Source organism: Manis pentadactyla, chromosome 8 (assembly GCF_030020395.1).
Source record: "Manis pentadactyla isolate mManPen7 chromosome 8, mManPen7.hap1, whole genome shotgun sequence".
In the NCBI taxonomy this organism is placed as follows: Eukaryota; Metazoa; Chordata; class Mammalia; order Pholidota; family Manidae; genus Manis; species Manis pentadactyla.
The window spans coordinates 100,744,249-100,771,437 of NC_080026.1; the positions used below are offsets into that span (position 1 = coordinate 100,744,249).

General features: G+C 51.0%; 1 long non-coding RNA gene across 5 annotated transcripts in view; it reads right to left on the reverse strand.

Annotated features, from left to right (window-relative positions):
* Positions 1–27,189, reverse strand: part of LOC118933894 (uncharacterized) — a 206,392-nt gene that overhangs the window by 161,109 nt on the left and 18,094 nt on the right. For all 5 annotated transcript variants that reach the window (XR_008998952.1, XR_008998954.1, XR_008998955.1 and 2 more), the window contains exon 2: positions 9,609–9,754. This is a non-coding gene — a long non-coding RNA (uncharacterized LOC118933894). The remainder of the gene's footprint in view (positions 1–9,608; positions 9,755–27,189) is intronic.

Consider the following 27,189-nt stretch of genomic DNA (forward strand, 5'->3'; position numbering starts at 1 on the left):
CTTCCTCAGCACTTCACTCAAAATCCTTTACTGTCTCCACCCCAACCAGTGGAAGCATACCTTCCTCAGGGTCCCCATGGTTCCAAGGGGCTGGCACCTAAGAGAGGCACAAACAGGCCCCTTGTCCTCCATTGGGTGGTAGGGTCCTCGCTAATCGGGGGGCCAGGGGACAAGGCCCAGGCCTGGGTCATCTTCAGCCCCTCCTGGATGTCTTTCCCATTAGAGATGCTGCATGGATTTTTCTGGAATGTACTTGTTGAGGGAGACTCATTCCCTGGTGTAGAGAATCAACATTTGGGTTCCAGAAGAATTGTGCTGTTGTTTTGCAAAAGGACTGGAAATTACTGACCTTCAAAGCAAATTTGAACTGAGGGTGTGTCTGAAACAAAACACAGAAAGGAGGTGGGAGCAGGGAGGGGATGCGAAGACCTTCCAGCTTTGGTGGTGCACCCAGGAGAACATCTTCCAGGGCCAAGAGGAGGTGGAGCTCAGGAGAGGCAGGAGCAAAACCTCCTTCCCTCCTCCTCTGGTCCTTCCGGTTGCTGCTGGGTGTTTAATCCCATCTTTGTCAGCATTGTGTCAGCGGCTGGCTTCCCCTGAGCAAGTTCCCTGCAAAGGGAGCCCAGAGTCCCCGGAGAAAGGTGAAATGTGAGCAGGGCTCCATCGAGCCAGGCCAGCAAAATGGTGCATGGCTGGTCCGCCTCATCGATCCTCCGCGGGAGGGAGGAGGGCTGGCGGGGCTGGGCCTGCTGTGCTCAGCAGGTATCTCGTCTGCTCTCTCCTCAGCCACACGGCCTTGAGAGTTTGTTTGCAATTACAGCCTGTTTTGATTATTAGGTCAGAATATTAATCTCCATGGACTTATGATACAAGGCCAGAGCAAGATGGCTCTTCTCATTTCAGTCTAAGTCTCCCTCTCGTGTGTGTGTGTGTGTGTGTGTGTGTGTGTGTGTGTGTGTGTGTGTGTGTGTGTGTGTGTGTGTGTGTAGTCTTTGCCTTTCCCTTGTTTAACCAATTTGTTCAGTTCTTGACTCTAGGTGGGCGGTGGCTACACGGGGCACCCGGCGTGGGAGCGCAGTGGCCCTGCACAGCAGGAGTGGGAGACCTTGGCGGCTTCCTTGGAGCCCCACCCAGCAAGGAGGCCAGAGCTGGGAGGGCTTTTGACTCATCCAGAAGCCAGCTGGTTGCCAAAAGCAGAGGCTGGGGTTGGGAGAGTCCTAGAGGCCCAGGCCCAGAAGAACCTTGAAAGTCAACTCTCTAACCTCTGGCACATGCTGTGTATTACTTCTCCAATCCCTACCAAGGTGTTAGGTGATTTCTGCTCCCATTCCTCCAGGGATGGGGAACTCACTACCCACTTGGGCCACCTGGTTCACTGGACACCTTTCTAGAGAAAGGGTAATGCATCTTTTCTTAGAAGAGCAGTGAAGCCTTGGCCTCTAATTTTTCTCCAGGCCAAATATCCCTGTGTCTTCAACACACGGATTTTGATACAGATTTGAGTCTCATTCCCAGCCTGAGTAAACACAACATCCCTGGTGTGGTCCAAATGCCTAGAGCGAGCAGGACTTTCACCTCCCTTCTTCCAAACATCCTGCCTCTCTGTTCATGGTGCCCACGCTGCTTTTTGGCAGACCTAGTTCTAGACCACCTTCCAGACCTGAAGGAGAGATGGCTCTATGGGACCCAGGCAAAATCACTGCCCTTTCCTCCTCCGAAGCCCCTTCATCTGTCCTCACAACCCAGGCCACTAAACATGAGTTCATTGCCCAGTTTCCTTCACTCTGTGGCTCCAAAGAACCTCAGGAATCTTCAGGACAAAGATGAAAGAGGGCAGAGGAGAGAAGGGAAGTCACTGTGCTCTCAGTCCCAGAGTAGTCAGCAAGCTTTCCCCATCTCAGAGCTACGGTGGCCTGTCAGGGGAGGAAGAGACAGAGACAGAAACAGAGAGGTCATGGTCTCCTGCAGAGCCCCTGAGGCCTTACAATGATCTTTCTCATCCGTGTCAGTGTCACAACAAATCTGGGGAATAGACACTCGTGTTATTTATGATAACCACTTTGCAAAACTGAGGTTCAGAAAGTTAGAGGTCACCAAGCTAATAAAGGTTAGTACTGGGAGAAGAGACAGAGCGGTTCGTTAAGTCAAAGCTCAGGTCACAGTTATACGGCAGGTCCACAGTGTCCTAAATTTGTTTTAGATGGCTGATAATACAATCAATATCAATTATCATCCAAACCAAGTCTTTGGGACTGAGGGGGGCCCTGTTAGTGTTGACACAGGACACAGGCACAAACCAGGAGTATCCCTGGCAAACCAGATTTTATGGTCCCCCTGCCACAGAGGCCTCTAGTTCCAAGTCCCCCAAGGCAGTCTCTTTGGCTCTACCATGTTCACCTGAGAAAACAATCCAGATGCACCACCTATGCAGTGGTTTCTCTGAGAACGACTCGGATTTCCTTCTTACCAGCGCAGACCTTCCCTCTAGGATACAGATCGCCCCATCCAGCTGCCCCTGGACTCCTTCTCCTGGATGACCCACGGGCTCCAGGATGGCCCTCACCTGCAGCCCTATACAATTCCTGGCTACACGTGGACATCTGGCCTGCCCTGCAACACGCACAAGGATCCACAATAAAGGCCAGCAGCCGGCACAGACTCATAACCTGAGCGCAACCTTACCCCTTGGCATAGACCGCATGGCTGTCTGTCTGCTCTCATCATCCCTGCCCGACCCCTTGGGTTTGTTCTTCAACTGGAGATGGACTCCCGTCCCCCATTATCTTTTCCTCTTTCAGCCTGATTCTGGGTTTAGGTCTCTGTTTGCCTACTGCTGACTTCTCTAAGAAGCCAAACCCCTGTCTACCTTCTGTCCGATGCAGGTCTTGGTTGGCCTTACACCAGTTCCCAACCCCATCCGGGACTTGATTCCATTATGTTCTACCCACGTTTGCTGCAAGTCAAACAAAATCTGCCCACGTGAACCCGCAACCTCTTCCCAGAACTCAGTCCTTCTAGGTTCCTGATGTTCGTGTAAGACACCACCAGGTACCCAGTCACCAACAGGAGTCCTGTTGTTCCCAGGTCAGTAGCCGTGTTACAGTGATGTACACCCCTGCCCTCCTACTCCCTGCGAGAATAATCACACCCATGTCTGGGTATCGCGCACATCCTTCTTTGCCATCTCCCCTGGCAGATGGCAGCTAGGGCTGCGTACAGCGTCTAGCCCAGGACTGGCCTGGGGTCAGCTCTCAGCCATCGTTTGCTGAAACAAAAGGCTGGATGGATAAAAAAACATCACAAAGCTGACAGAGGCCTGATCAGGAAATTTGGCTTCATTCTATTCCTTCCAGTTGTTCCAAAAGATTGGATTGATTTAATAGGAATGCTTCCTAACGCGTGAACAATTATTATTGTTTTAAATTAGCAAGAATGAAATTCCACCATCTTTCTCCCTGAAGCTGCTTTCAGAGATTCTGAGCTGTAAATTCACAGCGCCCGCGAGGAGCTAGACAAACAGCCATTGGAGCTGCAAAGAAATGCTGCAACTAAAAACATCTCCAATCCATATTTTTCCCTTAAGGGATGGGGAAGGAGCTAAAGAGAAGGGAGGGATTATTTTCTTTTCATTTTAAAAGGGAGTCTTATAACTCGTTCCCACCCTTCCTTCTAGCTTCACAAGAGGTGCCTGAGGTTGAGCGTGTTTGGGTGACGGAAAGAGGAAAACACAAAATCAATCTAAGGGATACAGTTCGTATGTTTTATAGCAAAAGCTGACAGCCTTATGCAGCCTCACTCCCACCTCACCCCCATCCTTCCCTTACTTCATGACTTCTACTCCCCCACTTCTCTGACTTTGATTCTTGCCCCAAGACTGGGCTTAGGGCCCAGGTGACAAATAATCTGATGTTAGTCCCAGCTCTGTCCCCACCCATGGTATAAGTCTGTTTCCTCTCTGAGCCTCAGTTTACCCCATCTGTCCATCAGTCCTGAGTGCGAGGTTCTCAGCTGGAAGTGGTGTTGGCCCATTTACCTCCCTCTCTGTGAGACCAGGTCATGCAGAATCTCCCCTTACCCCTGAACTCAGCACTACTTAGGAAGGACAGAGCAAGGCATGCACAGTGGTCCCCCAGTCAGGCTGGCGTCATCATCAGCTGGGGGTTCGTTTACACACCCATTCCAGGACCCCAGGACAGATGGAGCAAGTGATCCTGATGGGCAGTCCGATTACAGCTTAGCCATCTGATCGCTGCAGCAAGTCCCATCCCACGGAGCACCCTCACTGGCTCTGGGGTGTCTGAGCACCATTGATCACATATTTATCCATCAGACTTTATTGACCCTTTCTCGCATTTCAGAACCTGAACCAGACACTGTACAACAAGGATGAAGAAGACCCGCACCTGAGCATGAGTAGCCAGGGGCAGACATGGGAACAGCCAGGCCCCTGGAACACAGTATGACAGATACTAGAGCAGAGGCAGGTCCAGGTGCAAGCCTACAGGCAGGATTCCCAGTGAGTGTGGGGAAAGAAGTACCAGACGTAGGGCCATTTGACCTGAGTCTTAGATGGGGGTCTACAAGCTCCCAGAGGGAGGAGGAGGACCCATTCTCGGCAGGGGAGCCAGCAGGGACAAAGGGTGGGAAAGCATGGCAAAGCTTTCCCTGCCATGCTAAGGGGTTTGAACTTTACTCCACAGGCCACAGAAAGCACAGAAGGGCTTTAAGTAGAGGGGCATCCAGCAGTGTGATGTTGGGCAAGCCACTTAACCTCTCAAGCCTCGTTCTCCTCCTGTACAAAATGGGAATAAAAAGAACATGCCCCTCTCAGAGTGATTGAGGTAAGGATCCCATGGTCAAACAGATATAAATGTGCCTGGCACAGTTTCTGGATACAATCTTCCTAGAAACATGGTTACTGAATCTAAATGTGTTCACCAGCTCCATTCTCCAAGCCTCTACAAGTATGCATTTTGCACTCACACACAAGCACACACATGCACACACTCCTCCACCCCCAGCTCCAGCTTCACCAATAATGATTTTCTTCTGAAAACACGCCCAGCTCATGGTCCTGTCTCAGCCCTGGCGCCTGACCCTCACCACACCCTTCCTCTTTGGTGGTCCTGTTGGAAACTCCCTCTGTCTGGGAAGTTGGCCACATGTGCACATGGGTGTAAATAAGCAGCCCGGTGTTGTTTGTGGTTTTATAACTGAGTTTCTTTGGGAATGGAGAGAAGCAGAAGCTGAGCTCCTGGAACTGAGGGGCAAGAGAGGGGTGGGAGCACAGGAAAGGAGTGGACTGCTGTGGAGCGAGGGGTCCTGTGGACCGACCAGTTTGGGTGTGTGCCACAGGCCTCTCTACTGAAACCACGTGTGGGAAATGGGGAGAGATGCAGTATTCCCCTAGCCAGGGGCTGCGGGGCCATCCTGAGACCCTGTCAGCCCCCTGGGCTCCTCCTGTACTCCTTCAATGCCCCTTCTGCTGGTGTGACTCCCACCTCACCATGGGGAGGAGCCCTGGCTGCATTGGACCAGTCCCTGTGGGCTGAATCCTGCTGTCCTGTCTCCTGGCTCCAAACTCCCTGCAGCCACAGCTGCTGCCATCCACCGTCCCTGCTCAGCCCTGTCAGGCTCACCCTCTTGCACAGCCCAAAGGCCACAAACAGCAGACTGTTACGTGTTAGAGAAATTTCCTGAACGTTGGAAAGTTATGGGAAGTGATTACAGCACAGGGCACAACAGGAAACAACTTAAAATGGATGATTTGACAGGTGTCAGGAGACTGACTCCAGCTGCTCTCTCAGGTCTAGCCTGTGGCTAGGGGCCTTCCCACCAGAAGAGGGTCCCTCTGTCCTCCCTTTTCTCTGAAGCCCTCTTCCCTGCTTCTTCTTGAGCTTCCAGGGGAGACCCCCTAACTACTACAGAGAAGAAAGAAGGAGGGAGGGAGGAAGGGAGGGAGAGTATTTTGGAAGCCATTACCTGTGTGTTTTATTTCCCCAAAGATTTCCCCAGCAACAAAGGAAGTAAATATCTCTATAGGTGAGGAGTGTGAAGCTCAGAGAGGTAAAAGGAATTGCCCAAAGGTCCAGACTTATGAAATGTGGAGCCAGCTCTCCTACCCATTTATCCACCCATTCATTCAACAGATTATTTATCACCTGCTCACTAGCAAGGGCTCTTGAACTCCCAGCCCTGAGTCACTTCACAGCCAAGCAGGAGAAGCCTGGGAGTGGTGGAGCCTCTGAGGGTGACCAGCAGGAGCCTGGGCTGCTTCTTTACCTTTCCAGCTAGCTCTGGTTGGTCGTGACATCTCGGGGAGCAGCAATCCATGGGCACAGTAAGCTTGGGGCATTTAACAAATGTTTATAAAACCTTTTCATACACAGTTAATGATCCTTATTAGGACCTTTGAAAAAGCTGTCACTCATGCCACCATTCCAGCTTTAAGGAGCATTTTATTATTACACGCCACTCCACAAATTAATAAGAGAAGCTGTAGCCCATTAGTCAGGGGGGCCACCACCCAGGGATGCTGGCGGAGAGGCCTTTGTCCTGGAGCTCACTGAGCCAGATCCCTGCCCCCCCTGCCCCCCCCATGGCCCCCCAACGCCCACCATTCTCAAGCTGCCAGCCCACCAGCTGCCGCCCAGTCTTGAGGCCGCCGCCACCCCAGATCCCTGTGCCTCAGGACAGACCTAGCTATCTCTTCCCTGAGGCTCTGGGGTGAGGTACTTCCACAGCCTGGGTTGGGGGGAGGGCACTTAGAAACACAGGTGCCTGGGCCCCAGCCCTGAATCTGAATTCTTAACCAGGTACCCAGCTGGTCTGACAAGCAGTATTTGAGAACCTCCGGGGCCAAAGACATGAACTTCAAATGCCTGCCTGCCAATCCAGGCTCTGTCGCAGGCTCTGTGACCTGAGGCAAATCTCCAGTTTTCCTCAGTGTGCCCATTCTGTCATAGCTACCTCCAAATGGTTGTAAATATGACCAAAGAGTGTTTCGCCATGATGCTGTCAAGCCTGCCTCTGCCATTCAACTCAAGGAATCACAGGATTCTGAGCAAGAAACCACCAAGGTCAGGGTGAAAAAGAACTAGACAGAGGTGACGGCTGTACAGCATTCTGGGTACACAGCATTCTGGGTACACGAAATGCCACTGAATGGACTGATTTTAGGTTATGTGAATTTTACTTTAATACAAAATAACTAATTTTATGTTATGTGAATTTTACCCTCAATACAAAAAAAAAAATATGAAGGTCCTTTCATCTCAAACGTGACATGCTTACCGGCCTCTGAGCCTTTGCCCAGGCTGTTCCCTCTACTTGGTTGGCTCCTACTTATATGTCAGGCTTCATCTTAGAAGTTATTTCCTCCAGGGCTCCTCTGCTGGCCCTCCAAGGAGGTGCCACTAATGCTGTGTCCCCCTTGGAGGGGACAGTGTCACGAACTGTTCAGAGTCCTTTTGCTGGCCCCACACTGAAAGATGGGATTTGGGGGTGGGGGAGGGCTGGTCCCACCCATCTGCCCTTATCTGTCACATAGTAGGCCCTCAGTATTTCCTGTTGAATTAGAGATCTGACTCAACCAGCCCTGGTTTGAGAGATGAAGCCAGCACAGCCCCAAAGAGGGCCAAGCCCTGCCCGGGTCACTCACGTGGGGTCCCTGGAGCCAGGCCTGACCCATCCCTGGAAGAGGCCCTTCGCCTTCCCCTTTACTGTCAGCAGCTCCCCCTGGGCAGGAAGCACAGCCGGATGCATGAGCCCCTCCTTCCCCACCATTAGCTAATCTGGCCACAGCCAGCCTGCCAGGCCCTTCTGTCTGCCCTTCCTGTTTCCCCAGGCCACAGCTGTTTACATTGTCAAGGGCTTATCACAGATGGGCGGGCAAAGACCGCGTCCTAGGTAAACTTGTTTACAGAACATCCTACCAACACAGGGTCTGGGCCACCAGTACCCTCAGCGTCTGTGCACTATGCCAGAAGCTGCTCGGTTTCCCTGGCTCTAATACAACAGACAAATGACCACTTAGTGATTTAACACCCTGTGAGTAAAGTGGCTAAGGGTTGGGCCTCACAATCTGACCACCTGGGCCTGAATCCTAGTTCTGTTCTTCGCTGTAGAACCCTCCGCAGGTGATTTCACCAACATACGCCTTGTTTCCTCTCTGTGAAATGGGTATGATTGTAGGACTTACTTCCCAGGTGTGTAGGACTTTGCAGTACTTAGAACGGTGCCTGGAGCACTATAAGCACTTACGGATGCAAACTGTGATTTTTACAAGCCCTTTCCCTGTCCTCCAGGAGCCTAGGCATGGTTGCCCTTCCCTTACAAAGTACAGGGTGGTAGCATGTCATGGTGTGCACCACAGTGTGACTTTCTGTCCTTAGCAAGCACTGTCACCAGGGCAGCCAGAACATACAGCGCACGAAGGGACGGCCTGGGTGTGAGCCCTGACTCTGGCACCTTTTAGCCACCTTGACCTTGGGCACCTTACAAAAACCAAAACAGGGAGTTTACAGAAGAAGAGCCAGAGACTCCGAGAAGGCTGACAGCACCCTCATTCACCCAGCTACGCAGAGGCAGCCTGTGGGGCATGGTGGAGAGGATCCAGGGGTGGGGTGGGGCCTGGCTCTACCTGGGGGGTCAGATCAGTCACTGTCCTCACTGGGCCTCCAAGTGCCCAGGTATAAAGGGAGCACATAATCCCTACTCCACCAAGCCTTTGGGAGGGGTATGGTGAATGTGAAGGGGCTGTGAGCTGCACATCCTGGCAGGTGAGTGGGACCACGCACCTGCCAGTCACCAGATACCATTCCCTCTCCAACACAGATGCCCTGAGAATGCTGCAGCTCCAGCTGTGACATTTCCCTGGGCTCCAAGGTGAATCACCTGATCAGCAGCTCCACTTGGCCGTCTCAAAGGCATTTCAAAACCAGTGGGGCCAACGCAGAACTCTTTACTCCCACCCCAAACTTCAAATCTGCTTGTCTCCCAGTGAACACCACTCCCACCATCCAGAGGCTCATCATCACAAACCACCCTTTCCCTCTCCTCCTACATCCATCCCATCAGCAAGGCCTATCAACTCTGCCTTGAAAACACACCCTGAAACCACCTCTCTCCATCTCTACTGCCAATAAGCAAGGCCAAGCTGTAGCCACCTTGCTTGAGGCTATACAAAAGCCTCCTGACTTACATTCCAACTCCAGCTCTCAGGTCTCTGCCTTTAACCCATTTTTAAGGGTAATTGGATCCCAATTACTTCTCTGCTTGAAATCCTCTTAAGTCTCCTCATCTAGTTAGAATAAAACTCAAGCCACATGACCTGCCCCACATGTAGTCTGATACTGCCTCTGGTACCACCACTGTCTCTCTCCCCATCCAGACCCACAGGCCTTTTCCCTTTCCTTGAACAGGCCAAGTTCTCTGCCTCCTGTGTGTTCTTCCCCTTGGTCTTCCCATGGCTGCCACCTTGTTATCATTCAGGTCTCAAGTTAAAGTGTCCGCACACCAGAGGCCATCACCACCACCACAGCAGGTTCCTTATCTGTGGCTCAAAAGCCCACCAGATGCTTTAAGGACCCCACATGGAGAATGCTCACCACAGGACGTTTTTCTTACTTGTTTGCTTTGTTTTCTCTCTTGCTCCCCAAAGGCTGCGGGTAAACACATGGCTGTGGCTCTCCACTGGGTCCTCCCACAAGCACAGGATCTGGCACATAGCAGGTGCTCAGCAAACATCTGCTGACTGAATGAATAAAGGATGAATGGGTCTATGAGACACAGCTGCAAAAAGTCCACGCTGGATACAAAGACTTAACCAAAAAGGGGACCACAGCCTTAAGTGAAGAAATGAACAGAGGCATCTACCAAACAAGGGAACCAGAACAAGTAGGTTTCTATACTGCCAAGTCTCAGCTGTGCTATTCTGATTCCATGAATGTTCTACTCCCTCTTCACCTGACTGTGAAACTTCTACTTATCTTTCAAGACTTAACTTCCCTGACCCTCTCTCCCTCAGCCTGTCAAATCTCTCACTCTTGCTTTGCATTTCTATAGACCACCTCTTGCCTCTAGCCTGGCCCCTGATCTGTACTCTGTTTTAGTCTGTTGACCCCTAAGGAGCTAGCCCTGAGGCTGAGCCACACCTGGGTACCACCACAAAGCACAGGGCTTGGCATTTAGTAAAGGTTTGCCGATTGCCCAGGCAGCCAACCAACAGGACTATACCATGCTCTGGGGAAACAGTGATGCAAAGATCAGCTCTCTGCCCTCTAGGAGCTTGTTTGCAGCCTAAATGGAAAGATAAAGATGATCACATAACAAGCTAATTGCTTTAATAGAGCTGGACAGAAAAAATGCAATGGGATCACGAAAATAAGCAAAAGTAATCAAGTTATAAAATAACACATACAGTGGGAAATCATTTATTTCAGGTCAAACCTGAAAAGCCAACCTACTTATTGTTTATGAACCCATAAATACATGGTAAAAAAAATACAAACAAACATGCCTGAGAATGAGAAATGCCATCTCTGGGGATGGAGGAAGAGGAAGAATCATTAAAGTCCACATACGGAGCTTCAACCATCTCTACAGGTTTTTGGTTCTTAGAAAAATCTAAAGTACATATGGCATAATGTTAAGATAAAGGTGAGTGGGTGATCCATGGTTATTTGTTGTAGTATGCTAGTAGAGTCTAAGGGTTTGAAAAATTCCAAGATTGTTTTATATTGAACACAATATGATTAAAGAAAAAGCATCCAATCTGTTGAATGAGTGCCTGATGGGTGGGTAGATGGATGGAAGGATGGATGGGTGACAGGTAGATGGATGGATGGTGGGTCATAGTTGGGTAGGTAAATGGATGGATAGATAGATGAGTGGATGGGTCAGATGAATACATGGCAGAAACAGTGCCAGAGATCCTCAAAGTTTACCCTATTCATTCCACATTTATTGAGTGCTCAAACACATGTCAGAGCCGTGCTAGTCCTGACCATGGCACATACAGGATTCTAAGTCAGGTACCCACTGGAGCACAAAGCTAGAGCCAAGATTCAGGCCCAATGGGAAGACAATATTCAGCACTGCATATGGTGTGGTCGTGGATGTGTGTCTACTATGCGGAAGGGCCAAAGTGAAAGGTGAGACAAACCCCCACAGGGGTTCTCCAAAGGGGAAGCAGAATTACAGCTGTGTCCTTGAGGGATACATCATTCTCCTGGAGAAGAAAGGAAGCCTAGTGTTCCAGAAAGAAAGTTCCCTGAACAGTGAGGAGGAGTGGGACCATGCAGAGTCCTGAAAGACGACCAGGAAAGGAAACGTGATGGAACAGAGTAGAGAGAGAAAGCCCACCAGGGGGTTGAGTCCTGTGGTGAAACTTTGGGATTGTCACCCTGAGAAGTAGGACTTCACCCCTAAGCCAGAAATGCCCAAATCTTGCCACTTATTAGAATCACTGGGTTAGACTGGAAAGAGGTTAAGCCCAGGAATCTATATGAAGCAAAATCTGCCCTCACCATCAGCCAGGTCCCTTCCCTCCAACCCACTCTGGTTCATGGAGGAGACCAACTGTGGCCTGGTCCCCAAGGGTGGGACTGGTGGAGAAGGCAGGTGCCCCCTCCATGGTTCATTTCACATTAGGTTTGAAGGCCCAGTACCTGGGCATGGGAGGGAGGCGAGAAGTTCACATACGGTTCTGCACATCGACCCTGCTGCAGTGTGTTTTTATCTCACAAACAATTCTCCAACAAGAATCTTTATTGCTCGGCACAGTCTCCCAGCTAACTAGGAGAGCATTTTTCTAATTACATTTCCCTTGAAATACACCCGGGTTTGAGTTAACACCTCTTCAGTCTGCCAAAACCTAAGTCATTTTAAAATTAGTTCTGGAGGTTTTGCAAAAACCCCACCGGGATGCAGCATTCCTTTCCCACCAAGTTGTGTGCTGAAAACTCTCCCCAGACGCCAAGAGTGATTTTCCTTGGAGACTGTGGAGAGAGCCCAGGGAAAGGCCCACATCCTGGCCTGCCAGGCTCAGCTCTCACTCAGATCTGTTGAACAGCCCTCTCAGTGCTGCGGGATCGATAAAATCATAAATGCATTTTGCCCTAAGCAGTCTGATACTTTTTAAAAAACCATATGGATGGGAAGGAAATGTGATCCATATGGTTTTGAATCATTAACACTTAAATCGTCAAAATAGAGATTTTTTTTTTCCCGGAGAAATTTCATAGCCAAAGCGCCTTTAGCAGCTCTTTAATAAACTGTTTAAAATTCTGTTGTTCCCCTAAAACACACAAGCACATGCCAACATACACAGCACAGGTACGCAGACCCCACTAACTCTTAGGGCATCGTTGTGAAGCACAGCCTGTTAGATAACACCCACCCTCAAGACGGGCCAGGCTGAAAGACCCTTCAGGCACCTTTTGAGCACCGGTGGTCAACAAAATCTACTTAGTTCGATTACTCAGGTGGGGGAGTTCCATAAAGCTTCGGGGCTTATCCAGATAAGCCCCCTTACTGGTACAGATGAGAAAGCTGAGCCCACAGAAGACTTGGGAACGTGAAGAGTTGGTAGAAGTCATGGGGGAGTATTTCAGGGCGATGGAAGTGCACGAGAGAAGTGCCTGCCACTCCCGCCCCATGTGAGTGAACGGCAGGGCCCGCGATAGGGATGAGGCAGGGGGTGCTAGGGACCACCTGCAGAGTACGTGCGCTGTCTACCTGCAGCAGCCTCCTCCTCTAGTCTCTGTGGCACTGCTGTGGGACAGGGAACCGTCTTCCCCATAAAACACAGCTCTGTTGCATCCCTGGAAGCAGCAGAAGTGACAGCTGAAAAAAACTGGGTGGTCACAGAAAAGATCATTGCAGAAGCCCCTGGGAGAAGTGATGATGGCACGGTCTGCTGATAGGAGGCAGGGGCAAACCTGAAAGATGGTCTGGAGAGAAATTGGATAGGATTTGGGACTAGATGGGTGTAGCCAGTGATGGATTCTGTCAGTTTCCTGTGGCTCCTATAATAGATTGCCAGAAACTTGCTGGCTTAAAACCCAGAAACTTATTCAAATACATAGTTTTGGAGGCCACAAGTCCACAGTGAGTCCTCCAGGACTGAAATCTAGGTGTCGGCAGGGCTCTTCCTGCTGAAATCCCCTGAGGAGGAAGCACACCTTGCCTCCTCCGGCCTCTGGTGCCTGCCGGCAGTCCTTGGCCTGTGGCCCCATTGCTCCAGGCTCTTGCCACTATCGTCACATCTTCTCACTCTGACTCTCCTGCCTCCTTCTTCTAAGGACCATTATGGTTACATCAAGCTCTCCGAGATAATCCAGGATAATCTCCCCATCTCAAAATCCTAAACTCAATTATACCTGCAAAGGGATTCAGATGTCAGTATTCTGGGGCGGGGGAGAAGCATTACGCAGCTTCCCACAAGAATGACGCCCAGATTCTGACTTTGGCAACGAAGTGCTGCTTTCAACTAAGAACGGCGGAAGTTGGTGGAGAAGATGAGCTGGATGTAGGAGAGACTGATACTAATTAGAAGCTTGGGAGACATCCAGGAAGGGTGTCCCCGTAGGCAATGGTCCACATGGATTCAGAGCAGAGGACAGAGGAGTGATCTGACAGTGGAACTTCCAGGTCTTCGGCAATATAGACATAGCTGTCTCCATAGGCATAAACGAAGCTTTCCTTATTTTACACGTATTACCTACGTGAAAAGGGCCAAGGCTAGAGAGCAGGGGAGGAACCAGTTTTGGACATTAGAGGAGATTGATTGATTGGATTGATGGAGATTGAGGGGGGATCAGACAGCTGTTCCAGGAAAGGGGAGTGTGACAGATGACAAGTCAGGGCTGGGGTGGGGTTCACAGTCAGATACAGGACAGAGAGCAAATGGGCTAGCACTAAGGTTTGGCAACTCATTGGTGACCTCAAAGCCACTGCAGCAGAGTGGAAACAAGGGGCCAGATTTGTAGAGGTTTGAAGCACAGCTTGCCGTGACTTTCCTGGAAATGTGGAAAGAGTGAGAGAGCTGAGGTGGCAGTCTTGGGAATTGAGCCACTTTACACAGAGGACATGGACGCCAGGCATGGGGAGGGGCTGGCGCTGCAAAAGAAGATGCAAATCACCGGAGCCAGTCTCACAGGGGCGGGGATGGCACAGGAGGAAGGACTCTGTCCCTCCTCCTTTGCCAGCATGAGAGGGAAGGGGAAGGAGAGGCTGGGCACCACTGATGAACAGTTTGAAGATGGAGGGAAGTTGGTCTGGATTTTGTACCAAAACAGCAGACAAGGTCATAAGATGAAATAGGACCCAGAGAGGCGAGAGGTGTTTGGGGGCAAGAAACTAGAGGCATTTGTGGGAGAGAAGAAAGGTCCCCAGAGTGACTCCACATGGGCCCCAGCCCCTCTCAGGATTTCAGGTCTCCCAATTTGCATCCCTTCCTGCTTTCCAAGTGGGAAACTGAGAAAATGGAGCCTCTGTGCACCAGGTCCGGGGCCTGATTGCTCTGCTTTCCTTTCGTTATTGGTCCAGTGACAATGACCTCAGGTTGAAAGCCAGCAGCTGATTAGACATGAGGGGAGGGGGGCGCTGCTGGTTGCTGAGAACAGCCACTCATGAACATGAATGAGCCCCTTCCTCCTCCCCACCAGGAACGTCAGCCTCAGCCTCCCTCCCACGTTTCCCAAATCATATCTCAGTACTGTGCACGACCTTGGCCAACTCATTCCCTATCTCTGGGCCTCCTGATGAAATGAGAGACTTAGAAGCAATGACCCGCCAAGGGCCTTTCGGCCCTGGCAGCCTCCATAGCACAGCCCTGGATGTGGAAGGGCTGTCTGGGTTGCTGCAGGGAGCCCCAGCCTCTTTGGAGCTGGGCCCAGGCCTCTGTCATTGCATAAACATGATGCAGGCCTGTTTGGTGCTGCATAGCTGTGGTTTTGTTTTCCCCAGCAGTAGCTAGAAGGCCTGGGCTGCAGTTGAGATGGCCCAGGAAGGAGGGAGAGGGCAGGAGAGAGAGTTTCTCTGTGCTGCGTCCTCTGCTTGGCACAGAAAGTTTGCAAAAGAGAAAGAACATCATGCTTTGAACCCTTACTCCACCTTCCCCAACCAATCCCAAAGAAAGTGGGTACTTTCTAGCTCCATTTCTAACAGAAAACACACTTTCCACATTGTCCAACATCTGCTTTGCAATAGACACCTTTGCACAGCCATTATAAACTTGGCTTTGGGTCGGTCTTAGAGCAAAAAAGCAATGTCCAAGGGATCAGGTGTGTGTGAACTTAGAAGGCCTCAGCAGAAGCAGCACAGATCCTCCTGGGCTAGCCCTCAGCGCACCCATATGTTCACCAGGGCCTGGCAGGCAGTAGGGCCAAATAATTGGGTATTTATTAAGCCAAGATTAATTAAATCTGGGAAGAATACAAGATTATCCTCAGAGAGGGAAAATGCCCAAGGAGGGTGTGGTAGATGTGACTGGTGCCCCACTTGGATTCCCTTGCCTGGGCCCATGGACCCATTCCCAGCTGAGGATGGGTTGCAAACCATTTGCTGAGGGGGCAGGTTGCAAACAGTGTACACTGCACCCTTCTCCAGACTTGCCCTTGGCTGATGGGAGCTGTCTTGCCAGAAGATGATGGGGAATTTGCCACCAAGGGGCAGCCTTCCACCCATGACTTGCAGATGCTGGAGTTTAAATCCTAGCCCCCTTGCTTCAAGTTGAGACAAATCTTTGGAGCAGTTCCCACTCCAAACTCCCCATGGGATCAGGCTAAGTGAGCAGCACATCTCTGCTTAGCTCCTTCCCCTCCCCTCCCCTTTCACTCACCACCTTACTGGTTTCTCCCGAGAACTCCCTGTCGACGCTGCACTTGTACAGAAGCCCTGTTTCAGCCTCTCTTTCTAGCGAACCTGGCTTAAGACAGCAAAGACAGCGTCCCAGATGAGACCAGCTCGAGAAGCAGCTTTTTCTATCTGAAGCCAAGGGAGCTCTCAAGCTGTGCACCAGGCAGCAGGAGAGAGAGAACAGAGGGCATTTGACCAGCTAGCATTCTTCTGGGTCAGACCTTACCGGTGTGTGGCCCTGCACAACCAGAAGGGCTGACACGTAGCAGCAGAGAGGTCAGCAGAACAGTTTAGCTGGCAGAAGCCTCAGAGAACACCCAAGGCTATAAGATGTTAAGACCGACCTGGGCTCAAGTGCTGCTGATTGACTGGGCCTGGTCAGTTGCGGAACAGCACACACAGAAGGTAGGGGTCAATCCAGACCAGAGCATCACTAGGCAAAGGAGCTGGGGTCTAGAATGAGGACTCCACCAGTACCACAAAGCCTTTATGTGGTGGCACCAGAGCTACCAAACTGTACAATATTTACAACAAAGGCAAGAGCAATATAATAATAACTATAATATATAATATATATACTATACCAAGTGCCATTCTGGGCCAAAGCCACTGCTGGCCTATTACATATAATTATTTTATTTAGTCCTTCCATTCTAGACAGGTATTAAAATCTTTAGATAAAATGGTGAACATGCCCACTTGCATACCATATGTGGTCAGGAAAATATCTATGTTCATTCAATATAGAGCCCCAAGGGGATGACCAGCAGTTAGAGAGTAAATATGACACTAGGCACGGCACAGTTTATTAGAGACCCTGCCTGTAAGCATGCAGCGAGAGCCCCACTGGCCCGCAACTCTGGCTTACAGGCCCTCACCTTCCCTGGCACACGCAGAGCGTGCAGAGCCAGTGCCTGGTACCCAGCCATCCCCTCCCCATCTCCCTCAGGTCCCCAGGCTGCAGCCGCTCCCCTTTCCTAGGGCGGAGCTGAGCTGGGCTTGAGAGCCCTGTCAGGAGACAGCTGTGCCAGGGACCAGGGCTGCTTCTCTGTGAACCAACTTCCATTCATGCTGGAAGAAACAGACTGCCCTGCAACTGTGACCTCTGACCTCTATGAGGTCAGCTAATGGAGTGTTGACCTGTGGGAATTAGATGTCCTGGAGGGCACCGGACAGTTTTGGATACCTGCAAAGTTACCCACACCCTGTGACTCCAGGCTGAGAGCCCAGCCCGACACTAGCTACCCCTCCCGCGGACACCCGGCCTTAACTCAGGGCCCCATGCTCAAACCTCTGAAACTGGAGTCCCCGGACTAGGGTTCATATGGTCCTAGTCCCTGTGGGAAGCAAGCTCCAAGACGCTGTTCCTCTACGCAGCTGTGGGAGCACCTTCTTCCCCTCCACACACCAAGCGTCAGTCTCCTGGGAAATGGGCGTGAGAGCTTGTGTTCCGTCAGCATCAGAGGATAACCTGTGTAACAAACAAATCCCCAAACGTCAGTGACCTCACAGGATCGTCTTATTCTTACTCATGAAGTTCCGTGTGGGGCAAGCAACCATCCTTCAGCCTGTGGCTTTGACCTCCGAGGCCACTTCAGAAGAGGGAAGGACAGGGTGGCAGAGGTGCGCATCAGTTAATTGCCTCAGCCACAGGGGCACATCGAGTTTAGTGGGTCTGAAACTTATACAAATTAGAAGCTCTAAGAAAAGGTACACAAAATTAGACAAGTAAAATGCCCACAGCTGTCCCAAAACCACTATACCCAGAAATTACCAAAACAAAGTACTCATGGCCCCTAGAGAGGGGGGGGCCAGGGTGAGAGCCTGCGTACCCACACTCTGTCAGCTTCGGGATAAATTGGCATCTGCCAGGACCGGAAGTGCTGCATCCCTATCGCTCAGCGTCCATCGGCCAGAACTGGTACATGTGCCCAGTCTTTGCACAGGAGGTTGAGAAATGTGAGGAAGCCCCTGGCTCTTTGGGAGCACTAACCCTCCCCAACAGCATTCTGGGCTCATGGCAACTCGGGCAATGGAGAGTCGGAGAGTTGGAGGGGGTAGAAAGAAGCAATATGCAAGGCAAAGTTTCAGAATGATCCATGATTTTACCAATATGCTTCCCAAGAATGGAATAAGGAAAGGTGGGGCAGGGCCACTCTGCCCAACCCCGAGTCGCAGGGCCAGACTTGTCCCAGTTCCCCAAAGGAATCATCCTTTCCCAATGGCGACGACCTGAATGACTCATTCAACCCTCTGGAGCCTCACTGGTCCCATTGCCCAGGTTTGTGAACTGATCCTGACCTCCCAACAGAGTTGCTGAAGAGAAAACAAGACCAAGCACCTAAGAATGCTTTACAAATAGCCCAGTGCTATGCAGAAGTGAGCCACATTATAATTCTTTTTAGCAGAACAGCTCTGTCATCCTTCCTTATAGTCACCTGAAATCTGGCTGTCCGTTGTCCCAATAGTTGTGCCCATGGGCCCTTGGGGCTGCCTCTGTTCTGGAGGCAAAGGTGAAGCTGCCCAGTCCCCTCTTCTCCAGGCTGTCCTGCCTTACCCCATCTGCGATAGCCCCGGGTAGATAGGCCAGGGCGAGCGAGGCATACTCAGCTACTGCATGGACTTGCTGGATTGTCCGGGCACATTCTTGAATATTGTAACACAAATAGCTCTCTAGAGGTTAGCTTATCCATCTGTGGGTGCTGGAAATGCTCAACTCCTCCCACAGTTCCCAGCAGGCATTGGTAGGATGGTCAAAAAGTAGCAGCTCAGCTATTATGGGCAGCACCCCAATAAAGCTTCATAACCCTGTGACCCTCTCACTCTGGAATGCCATGCCACACCATAATAAACACATCAGAATGCACCTACATCTCACTGCAAATATCATTTACATATAACTTCACAGGAGCTGAGATGAGTTGAATTTAACAGGTTGATATGATGTTACATTTTGCATATACTCAATTAAACATCAATTAAATTTGATTTTCCAGTCATTTTTTAAAGTCAGTAATTGTTTTGCAGGTCAAATATTCTTTCTTGGCAAGGTCATAATCCACAGGCCCTGGGCTTGGGGTGCCCATGGATAACCACTCTTCCTGATGTGGACAGCTAGGCTTTCCTGTCCTTTTAGAAGACCCAGCTGCCAAGTGGCCTGCCCGTCTGTGTCAACCCCAGCACAGGCTGCTTAGGCCTCCCAAGCCAGGGGCTTTACCTCTGTCCTGGCCTAAATGAAGGGCTGAGTGACTGTGGGGGCTGCTAGAGCAGAGAAGGAGAGCCCTGGGCATTCGGGGTGGGGGCATATCCATGACCACAGCAAAAATCCTGTCCTGCCCACCATCACAGAGCATGCCTCTCGGAGCCTCAACTTCCCCATCAGCAGGTGAGGGAGGGGGAGGAGAGTGCTTCATCATCTCTCTCTTCCTTATTTTCCTGACGTGTAGAGCTTCAATTTTATAGTGTGATATTTATTCTGGTACTTTCTGTTGTGAAGTATCAAGGTCAACACAAATAAGTGGGGTATTTTCTACCCGTGAAAAGCCATCATTTTGGAAGGGGTTGTAGGTGTACATATGGGTGCAGGCACGGGTTTGTGAATTAGAGTGTGAATATTGCATGTGAAACCTGGACCAGTGTGGGTGCATGTGGACACTGTGTGACATGCTATGTGTATATGTGCAGTGTAGTTGCATGTGTGTTTGTGTCACATGTGCATGTATGAGGTGCCAATGCATGAGAGTGCACTTGTGTGTGGGAGAATGTGTGTGTGTGCCGCACAGCAAGGGCCAGGTGGAAGCAACGGCATGCGTGGGCTCTGCCTGCTGCTCTTTACCTTCCTGGTTCCTGGTCCCCAGAACCCTCTGTTTTCCCCTGGAAGTTATTCCCACTGCAGCCATTAACCAGGCCTGCCCTTTGCTCCCACAGAAAGGCATTATTTTCCTGGAGAACAAAGCCAGGAACTAGGTGACTCTGCCATGACATGTGAGTTACGCTTTGCAAAGGTCCTTCCCTTCCCTGTCTTCTCTTGCCCCCCAATAAAACCTGTGAAGTTAATATTATCATCCTCATTTTGCAGTTAAGCTAAGTGAGGCTCTCCCAAGGGCTAGGAGACATGCGAAGGGAAAGGACTTGGTACAAGATCTTCCTGCTCCGCCTTCCCTGTGACTTGCAGAAGGCGGCTGGAGCCGGCCCTTAGGGGTGTGGCTCTTCTCTCCAACACATCCTCCTCTGACTTCTTTCCTGCCCATCAGAACCCAGGGTCAGGCAGGAGCCAGAGAGTTTGTGGAGTTCTGGGCAGGGGGTGTGGGCAGCGGCCCCAGCCCCACAGCTGGGGGTTGGTACAGCCCCCGCATTGGGTAGACTGGGCTGCCAGGCACTGCAGAGAGCATGCCAGGCCCCGCCTCGGCCCGCTGCTCCCCAGGGTTGGCAGCTGCAGTCATCAGAGCCACAGGGCGGGGATGAGGGAGCTAGTCATGGGTGAAAAGAGTTTCAGGTGGCCTGTGCCAGAGCACCTGGTTCCAGCCTGCAAGTTCCAAGCTGAAGCATCACTGGTTTCTCTGAGTCTGATACCCCCCACTCTGCCTACAGCCCAGACACCTTGCCAGGAGCACTCACCACCCTGTCCACTCCTCATGGCAATCCTACAAGGCAGCTCCTTGTATGGCCATTTTGTACATAAGAAACCTAAGCCTCATGAAAATTAAGTGACTGGCCCAAGTATACACAGTGAGTTGGACTCAGCCACAGACCGAAGCTCGCGCTCCAGCTGCATCCCAGCAGAGCCCAGACGAGGTAGTTATTGGCCATCTACTCTGTGCCAGGTGTCTCCTCAGATACGATCTCCTTCATACCTCACAACAACCCAGTGAGGTGGAGGGTATCACCTCCATTTTGGAGAAGAGAAAACAAATTCAGAACAGTTCATTGCTTCACCAAGGTCACAAAGTTAGAAGGTAGCAGAGTTGAATTCAAACCCATGTATGCCTGCCTCAAAAACACCTAATGCGCCGGGGTGATCTGCGTAAAACACGTGGGACCAGGCCTCACCTTGGCTTCCCGCTGCTCCCTGGTGCCTCAAGAACCACACGAAAAATCCAAGAGCCTTACCCTGGCACTCAAGACCCTCTGTTCTTGTGAGGCATAAATGAGATCTTATCTGAGAAGCACTTGGCTCAGTTCCTGACACATAGTAGATGCCCAATAACCACCGTGTTCTGGACTCTGCTGGGATGCAGCTGGACCATGAGCTTGCACTGTCTGCAGCTGAGTCCAACTCACTGTGTGTGTTTGGGCCCCCATCCTGCTGCTTCTCCTCCAGTTTGTCACCCAGCCTGCAGCATAGGGCTACATTCCCTTGAGCATGCTATATATTTGCAGAGCTCTGCCCTTGGCAAAGCCTGCTCTGTCTGCCAGAAATGTTCTCTGCCCTCTTCACTGCCTGTCAAATTCCCATGGTACATGGTAGAATCAGAGAAAGTGTCCTAGAGGAGATGTCATTTGAGTTAAAGTCAGCTAATCCTTTGAATTTATGAAACAACTTTCACATTCATTACAATGTGATATTGCTGAGAAGAGATGGGTGTTTATATGAATATCTGGTCCCCAGACTAGGAATGCTTTCAGAACAGAAATGGGGAATTATTTACCTCTGTATCCTAGCAACTGGCACAGGGTCTGACCCAGCACAAGTTAATGGGTGGATGGGTGGATGGGTGAGAGGAAGGGAGGAAGGAAGAATCGATGGATGGATGCTTTGATGAAGAGATGGGTGGAGAAATTAGGTAATGGATGGACTGATGGATGAATGACTTGATTGGAAGATGGATAAATTAATGGAGGGATAGAAGGAAGGGTGGAAGAAGGAATGGGTGAATTACTCCTCAACAAGCACAAAGCTACCCAGCACTGACAGAGTATACTGAGTGCCCTCACTACTCTCCATTCACCCTACATTTGGCCAATAACTCAAGAAGCCTCATCGGCTTGCATCCCTTAAAACTTTTTGTTTCAGGTTGAAAAAGACCTTGAGGGCCCCTGTGGGCAAGGAACAGAAAAGTGTCTCAGACAGGGTGGGAAGAGGACCCCCACCCTTTTGGTTGAGCTCACATCCTGGAAAGCTATGGCTGCACTCTAGAAAGAGGCAGGGCTTACCCCATCCCCTGAGATGAGCTAAGCAGGGAGTAGCCCACAGTTCCATCTTTCCATTAGCTAAGAACTCCTCCAAGCCTAGCCTCTCCCAGCTCCAAACTCCCCTGCCCAGGATAATTAGAGTTGGGGCCTAAGCCCAATGTTGCTTCAATTCCAAAACCAAAACCACACTGGCCAGACCGAGAGTGCCTTGGGGTAAGCATCCAGGAGGTGCAGGGGCAGGAAGAAACTGCACCAGCATCTGGAGACAGCTGGAGGCAGCTGAGCCACCATCAGAAGGCAGGTTCTGAGAGCAACAGTTCTGAACACAGGGCAGTGGGTGTGAGTCCTCTCCAGGAGCCCATGGGACCGAAGCACAGGCTCCTCCTGAGGAGGGGCAATAGCACTGGCTTCTCTACAGATTCTACCCCACCCTCAGCATCCCCACCCACCCCAGCAGCTTCACATCTGCAGGCAAGACCCTGCCAAGTAAACAGCTGCAGCCCATGCTTCAAGGCTCCCCAAACCTCAGCATTGCCCGCAATGGCCAAAGCCACATCCCATCCATCCCAGCAGGGCCCCAACGGAGGGGAAATGCTCATTAATCATGGGGAGATGGCTTCCGGGCAGTCCTGAAGACAGGCAGAGGGGACCGGAGCCGGGAGGGAGCCCCACACAAGGTCCCAAGGGAAGCCAGGGCTCCCTGCTCTGACCCAGCACAGAATCCATCAGCCAGTGGCTTGCCTTCCGGTGCCAAGTGAATCCTTGAGAGCCAGCCAGCTGTGATTGTGGCCTGGGAATCACGAAAGGCAGGCAGACATGTCTCTGCCATCTCACCTCCCTTCCTCCATCTGGTAAGGCATCTGAGAAAACCTCTGAGGTCAGAAGGCTGGAGTCTTGGATTGTTTGGCCATTGGCTGGTTGTCTGGCCTTGGGCAAGAGAGTTTTCCTCTCAGAGCCTCAGTCTCTACAAACTGGGGAAAGAGCTCTGGTTCTACCTGTGTGCACCTCCTAGTCTTCACACTGCGGGGAGGGCTCCTTCTGATGTCCATACCTTCCATCCTTGGAACCACAGAAGAGTCAGCTGTGGTTCTTACCTGATCTGAGTCACTGGCAGATGGGTCTTATTGAGTCAGCATCTTAAACTCTGCATTTGAATGCCCTTGGGTGAGACATGCAGGTTTCAGTCAGATACACCCATCCCCACCTCTACACATTGCCTGAAACCCACCCCTTCTCACACCTGACTTGCCGGTACAACCCCTGAAATCTGTCAGGATAGGCTCAGTTTTGCTGCAGGAACAGCTAGCCCCCAAATCTCAGTGGTTTAACAATACAAAGCCAATTTCTCACTCACAGTACACATCTCACCTGGGTCAACAGGGTCTCTGCATCATATGGGCTGTGAAAGTCTCCATCCAGCCAAGTTCTTCCATACCCACCAATGCAGAGGAGAGTGGCAAGTGACATCCCTGCCCTTACAGCTTCCACTCAGAGGCAGCGCCTTTGATTCTGCTCCCATCCCATTGGCCAAAGCAAGTCACATGGCTTTGCAGCCTTAGAGAGGGATGAGGAGATCGGAAGGGAGAGAGCCAACTGGGATAGTTGAGCAGCTTACTGACTACCCAGGAGGCAACAATTTACAGCCTCTGCTAGACCGACTTGAGGCCTCAGCCTGAAAACTGAATAAGCTCAAAGCAGACCCAGAGCAGCTCCCGGCCCCGCTGCATATACCTCTACGCAGTCACCTCTGGGCCTAGCGCTGTACCAAGCCCTGGAATTCTGGGATGCTGGGGTGCCAGGTCCCAGAAGGATGCATGGAAGAGTGGTACAGAGTTCCTGCCCCAGAACTTATGGTCTAGTTGGGACACACATCATAACACGTGACACTTCCTGTTGAGTTCTGCCTGAGTGGCTGTCACATGATGGGGCAGGGAGCAGCAACCTTAGCTTTCCCTGGTCCCCCAGATAGAGGAGATGGCATTTAAGATGGGTTTTTAAGGCACTGTAGGCGTCTGTCAAGTGAGCAGTAGTAAAAGCACAGAGGAGTCAGGGAAGGATTCGTGGCTGGGAGGAGGCATTAGAACAGAGATGAGCCCACAGGGAAGGAAGGCTGGGCCAAGTTGACAAGGGCCTTGAATGTCACAGTGAGCCAGCTCTTGTCAGAATATATGCTAGGGACAAAGTTGTAAGCTCCTCACGTAGGAATTCTAAGTTTCAGAGAGGAAAAAAATGGGAATTTGGCAACCCTTGGCCTTCCTGAGCACTTACTGTATGCTAGATTCATGCTCTGGAGATTGCATTAGTCCCCTAATTGTGGAAGCCTTAGAGCAGCTCCTCCGTAGCACAGGGCTTTGATTTTGCCCCATTGTACAGTGGGGGAGACTGAGGCCCATAGGGATTGACAATTGCCAAGATAACACAGGTGGAAAATGGCAGAGCTAGGACTGGAACCTGGTTCTGTCTGATCTATTAGGATACTCACCAGAACCCAGGCCCTGGATGTTTCACAGATATCTTATTTTCCCCAGACCACGTATGGTATGCACTGTCATCCCTATTTTACAAATGAGGACATTGAGGACTAGAGAGGTCACCCAAGACCAAGTGGTTAACAAGCTGGTGGCCTTGAGCAAATTGGGACTGGGACCCACGTGTGCCTGTCACCAGATCAGGCTTGGCAGAGGAAGTCAACCTATGCAGCTCCAGTGGGAGGGACTCTTACAGAAGCCATAGCAAAGAATGGGAAGCCCAGAGCAGTGGCAGGAGTGAGGACTGACATCTGCCAGGAACTCAGACCAAGCCCCGTTTCCCCATCCTCACCTGGCCTTTAGCACCAAGGGCCGTGGCCCCCTCTTGAAGCAGTTTAGCCCTCCATGTCTCTGAGGGAGGCACCTCACTGTACGAATCAGAGGCTCATAGGCCATCAAATCTGGAGACAGGCTGACCAATTCCTAACCTCACAGTGTGACCTTGAGCAAATTCCTTATCCTCTCGGAGACCCATCAGGACTCTGGAGCAAGAGAGCCTGGGGATTTCCAGCACCTCTTCCCCAAGTTCTCTGGCGTTCCTGGGCCAGCCAGCATGAGGTGGGCTAGGCTGACCTGGCCATCTGGGGGACCCAGTAAGAGGCAACAGGGGGTAGAGATGGTGGACTGTGCCTGGAGCACCTGGGGGGTTGCAGCAGGAATCAGACGCCTCCACAGGCAGGGGAGGGGCGTAGAGCAAGTGATTTTTCAAACAAATCTCTGCCGAGTCCTTGCTGTCTACCAGGAATCACTCAGGCCCACGGCAGCTTCCCCACCAAACTGATAGGCAGAAAGACGGACATAAGCAGGGTGGAGAGAGAATAACGCCAGTAAAGACCACTAAAAGGCACTCAAAGAGTTAACCAGATAAAAACAGAGAGCCAGAAAGGACTCACAGAGCTAATTAGTTAATTAGTTGAGTTTCAAAAGCCAGGAGTGACTTGGAATGTCCGGATATTCCCCAGATGAAAAACAATTCTCCAGATCCAGAAGTCATTCAGGGACTTCTCTGCCGTTCCTCGAGAGGTGGGGCTGGGAGGTGGGACAAGGATCCTGCCCTTGTAAAATCTACCTAACCTGAGAAAAAGGCCTCGCTTGTTCTTTAACTTAATCTACATGGTATTCTTCCTCTTCTTCTAGCCCCTTAATCAAATAAGTAACTTTGTAACCAGGACAGGAAATAGAGCTCCAAAATGTAAGTAAACCTATGTGGATAAAGAATACCAAGATCTGTATGAACACAGTCACCTAAATAACCCTATTCTTAAACAAAACTTCAGAGGAATTATGAATCACCTGTAAATATCATGCCTTATGCGACCCCTATGCAAAAGACCCTATAAAACCCAAACCCTAAACCCTTAAGTCACCTCCTCCTCTCTCAGGTTGACCACACTCGCCTGTCTTCCCGTGTGCTTTTTGTCTTAAATAAATACTTCTTATGGCTCAACTTACTGCGTTTTGTCTCTGCGCTCTTGGTGATGTTGTTACTTTGTTATTTCATTCTATTCTCCAGATTTAAGCACAATTCTTCACTTTGTCTCTGTTCTACTCCAGATAAGGAGGAAGGGGCTACTGAGAGCTCTGATTTGGGCTTACGGATTCCTGTCGCCTGGGTGAGCCAGACAGGACTGCAGCTATACGATCATGCTCTTCAGTAGCCTGCCTGAAAATCTCCTTTCTTTGCCTTTGAGAAGTTCTCAGAACATAATCTCACTCCATCCAGTGCTCTGCGGCTCCCCCAAATCCTGGGGTGGTAGGGGCTTAGTTCGCACACCATGCAGATTCAAGCGAACACTGGACAGCAGGTGACCCTGCCTTTAGGAGTTGGCAAAGGACTTGCCCTGTGCTGAGCAGAACTTCAATGAGCTTCCCTTTCCTCCTGCTCTTCCTTGTTCTCTGCTGCCTGCAAGGCACCTGCCATCCCCGCTACTCTCACTTTAATGAATTCCTTCCCCACCTTTCACTCTGATTCTCCTGCATCTCCATGTCCACTCTGCGAGTCAGGGCAACAGAAGCTCCAGAGATAAGGGGGCACATCAAGTTCACACAGTTACTTAACAGGAGTTGGAACCCAGATTTTCAAACTCCACACCACCACCACTTTATAGGGGTCAGAGGCAGGACCCTAAGGCGAGGCAGGAACTAGATGGGACCCCAGCATGAGGGACAATCCCAACTCCTGACTCTGAAATTAGAGAACACGACAGGAGCTTTGATTCTTGGAGGAGGGCAGATCAAAGCCCCAAGCTCTCCCCAGGCATGGGGCTCCGTGAATTCCTCTTCCTGTGGTCTGCTCAGGGTACAGGGGTGTCCGATCAGGGCTCATTGTCAGAGAGAACCCCCCACTTATTGGCCAGCCACATACTCAGAAGGACACCCCCCCCACCATGACGCTTGCACACTGCCAGAGACATGTCTGATGGCTCATGCCCTCTGAGGGCCTTCCACCACCACTCTTGGTTTTGAGAGAAACACACCAGGGATGGGGCAGAGGGAAGTAGATGAGATGGTCCCGAGAGCCCCTCCCCTCTCCTGCCCTCCTGCTTATCCAAGTTCCCTCACTGAGTTGGGAGTGGAGCATCTATCTCACCTTGCCTCAGTTTTCCCTCAGCCTCCAGGTTACCAAGCCCCGCTCCCAGGCTGGAAAAAATTACCTACTGAGCATATA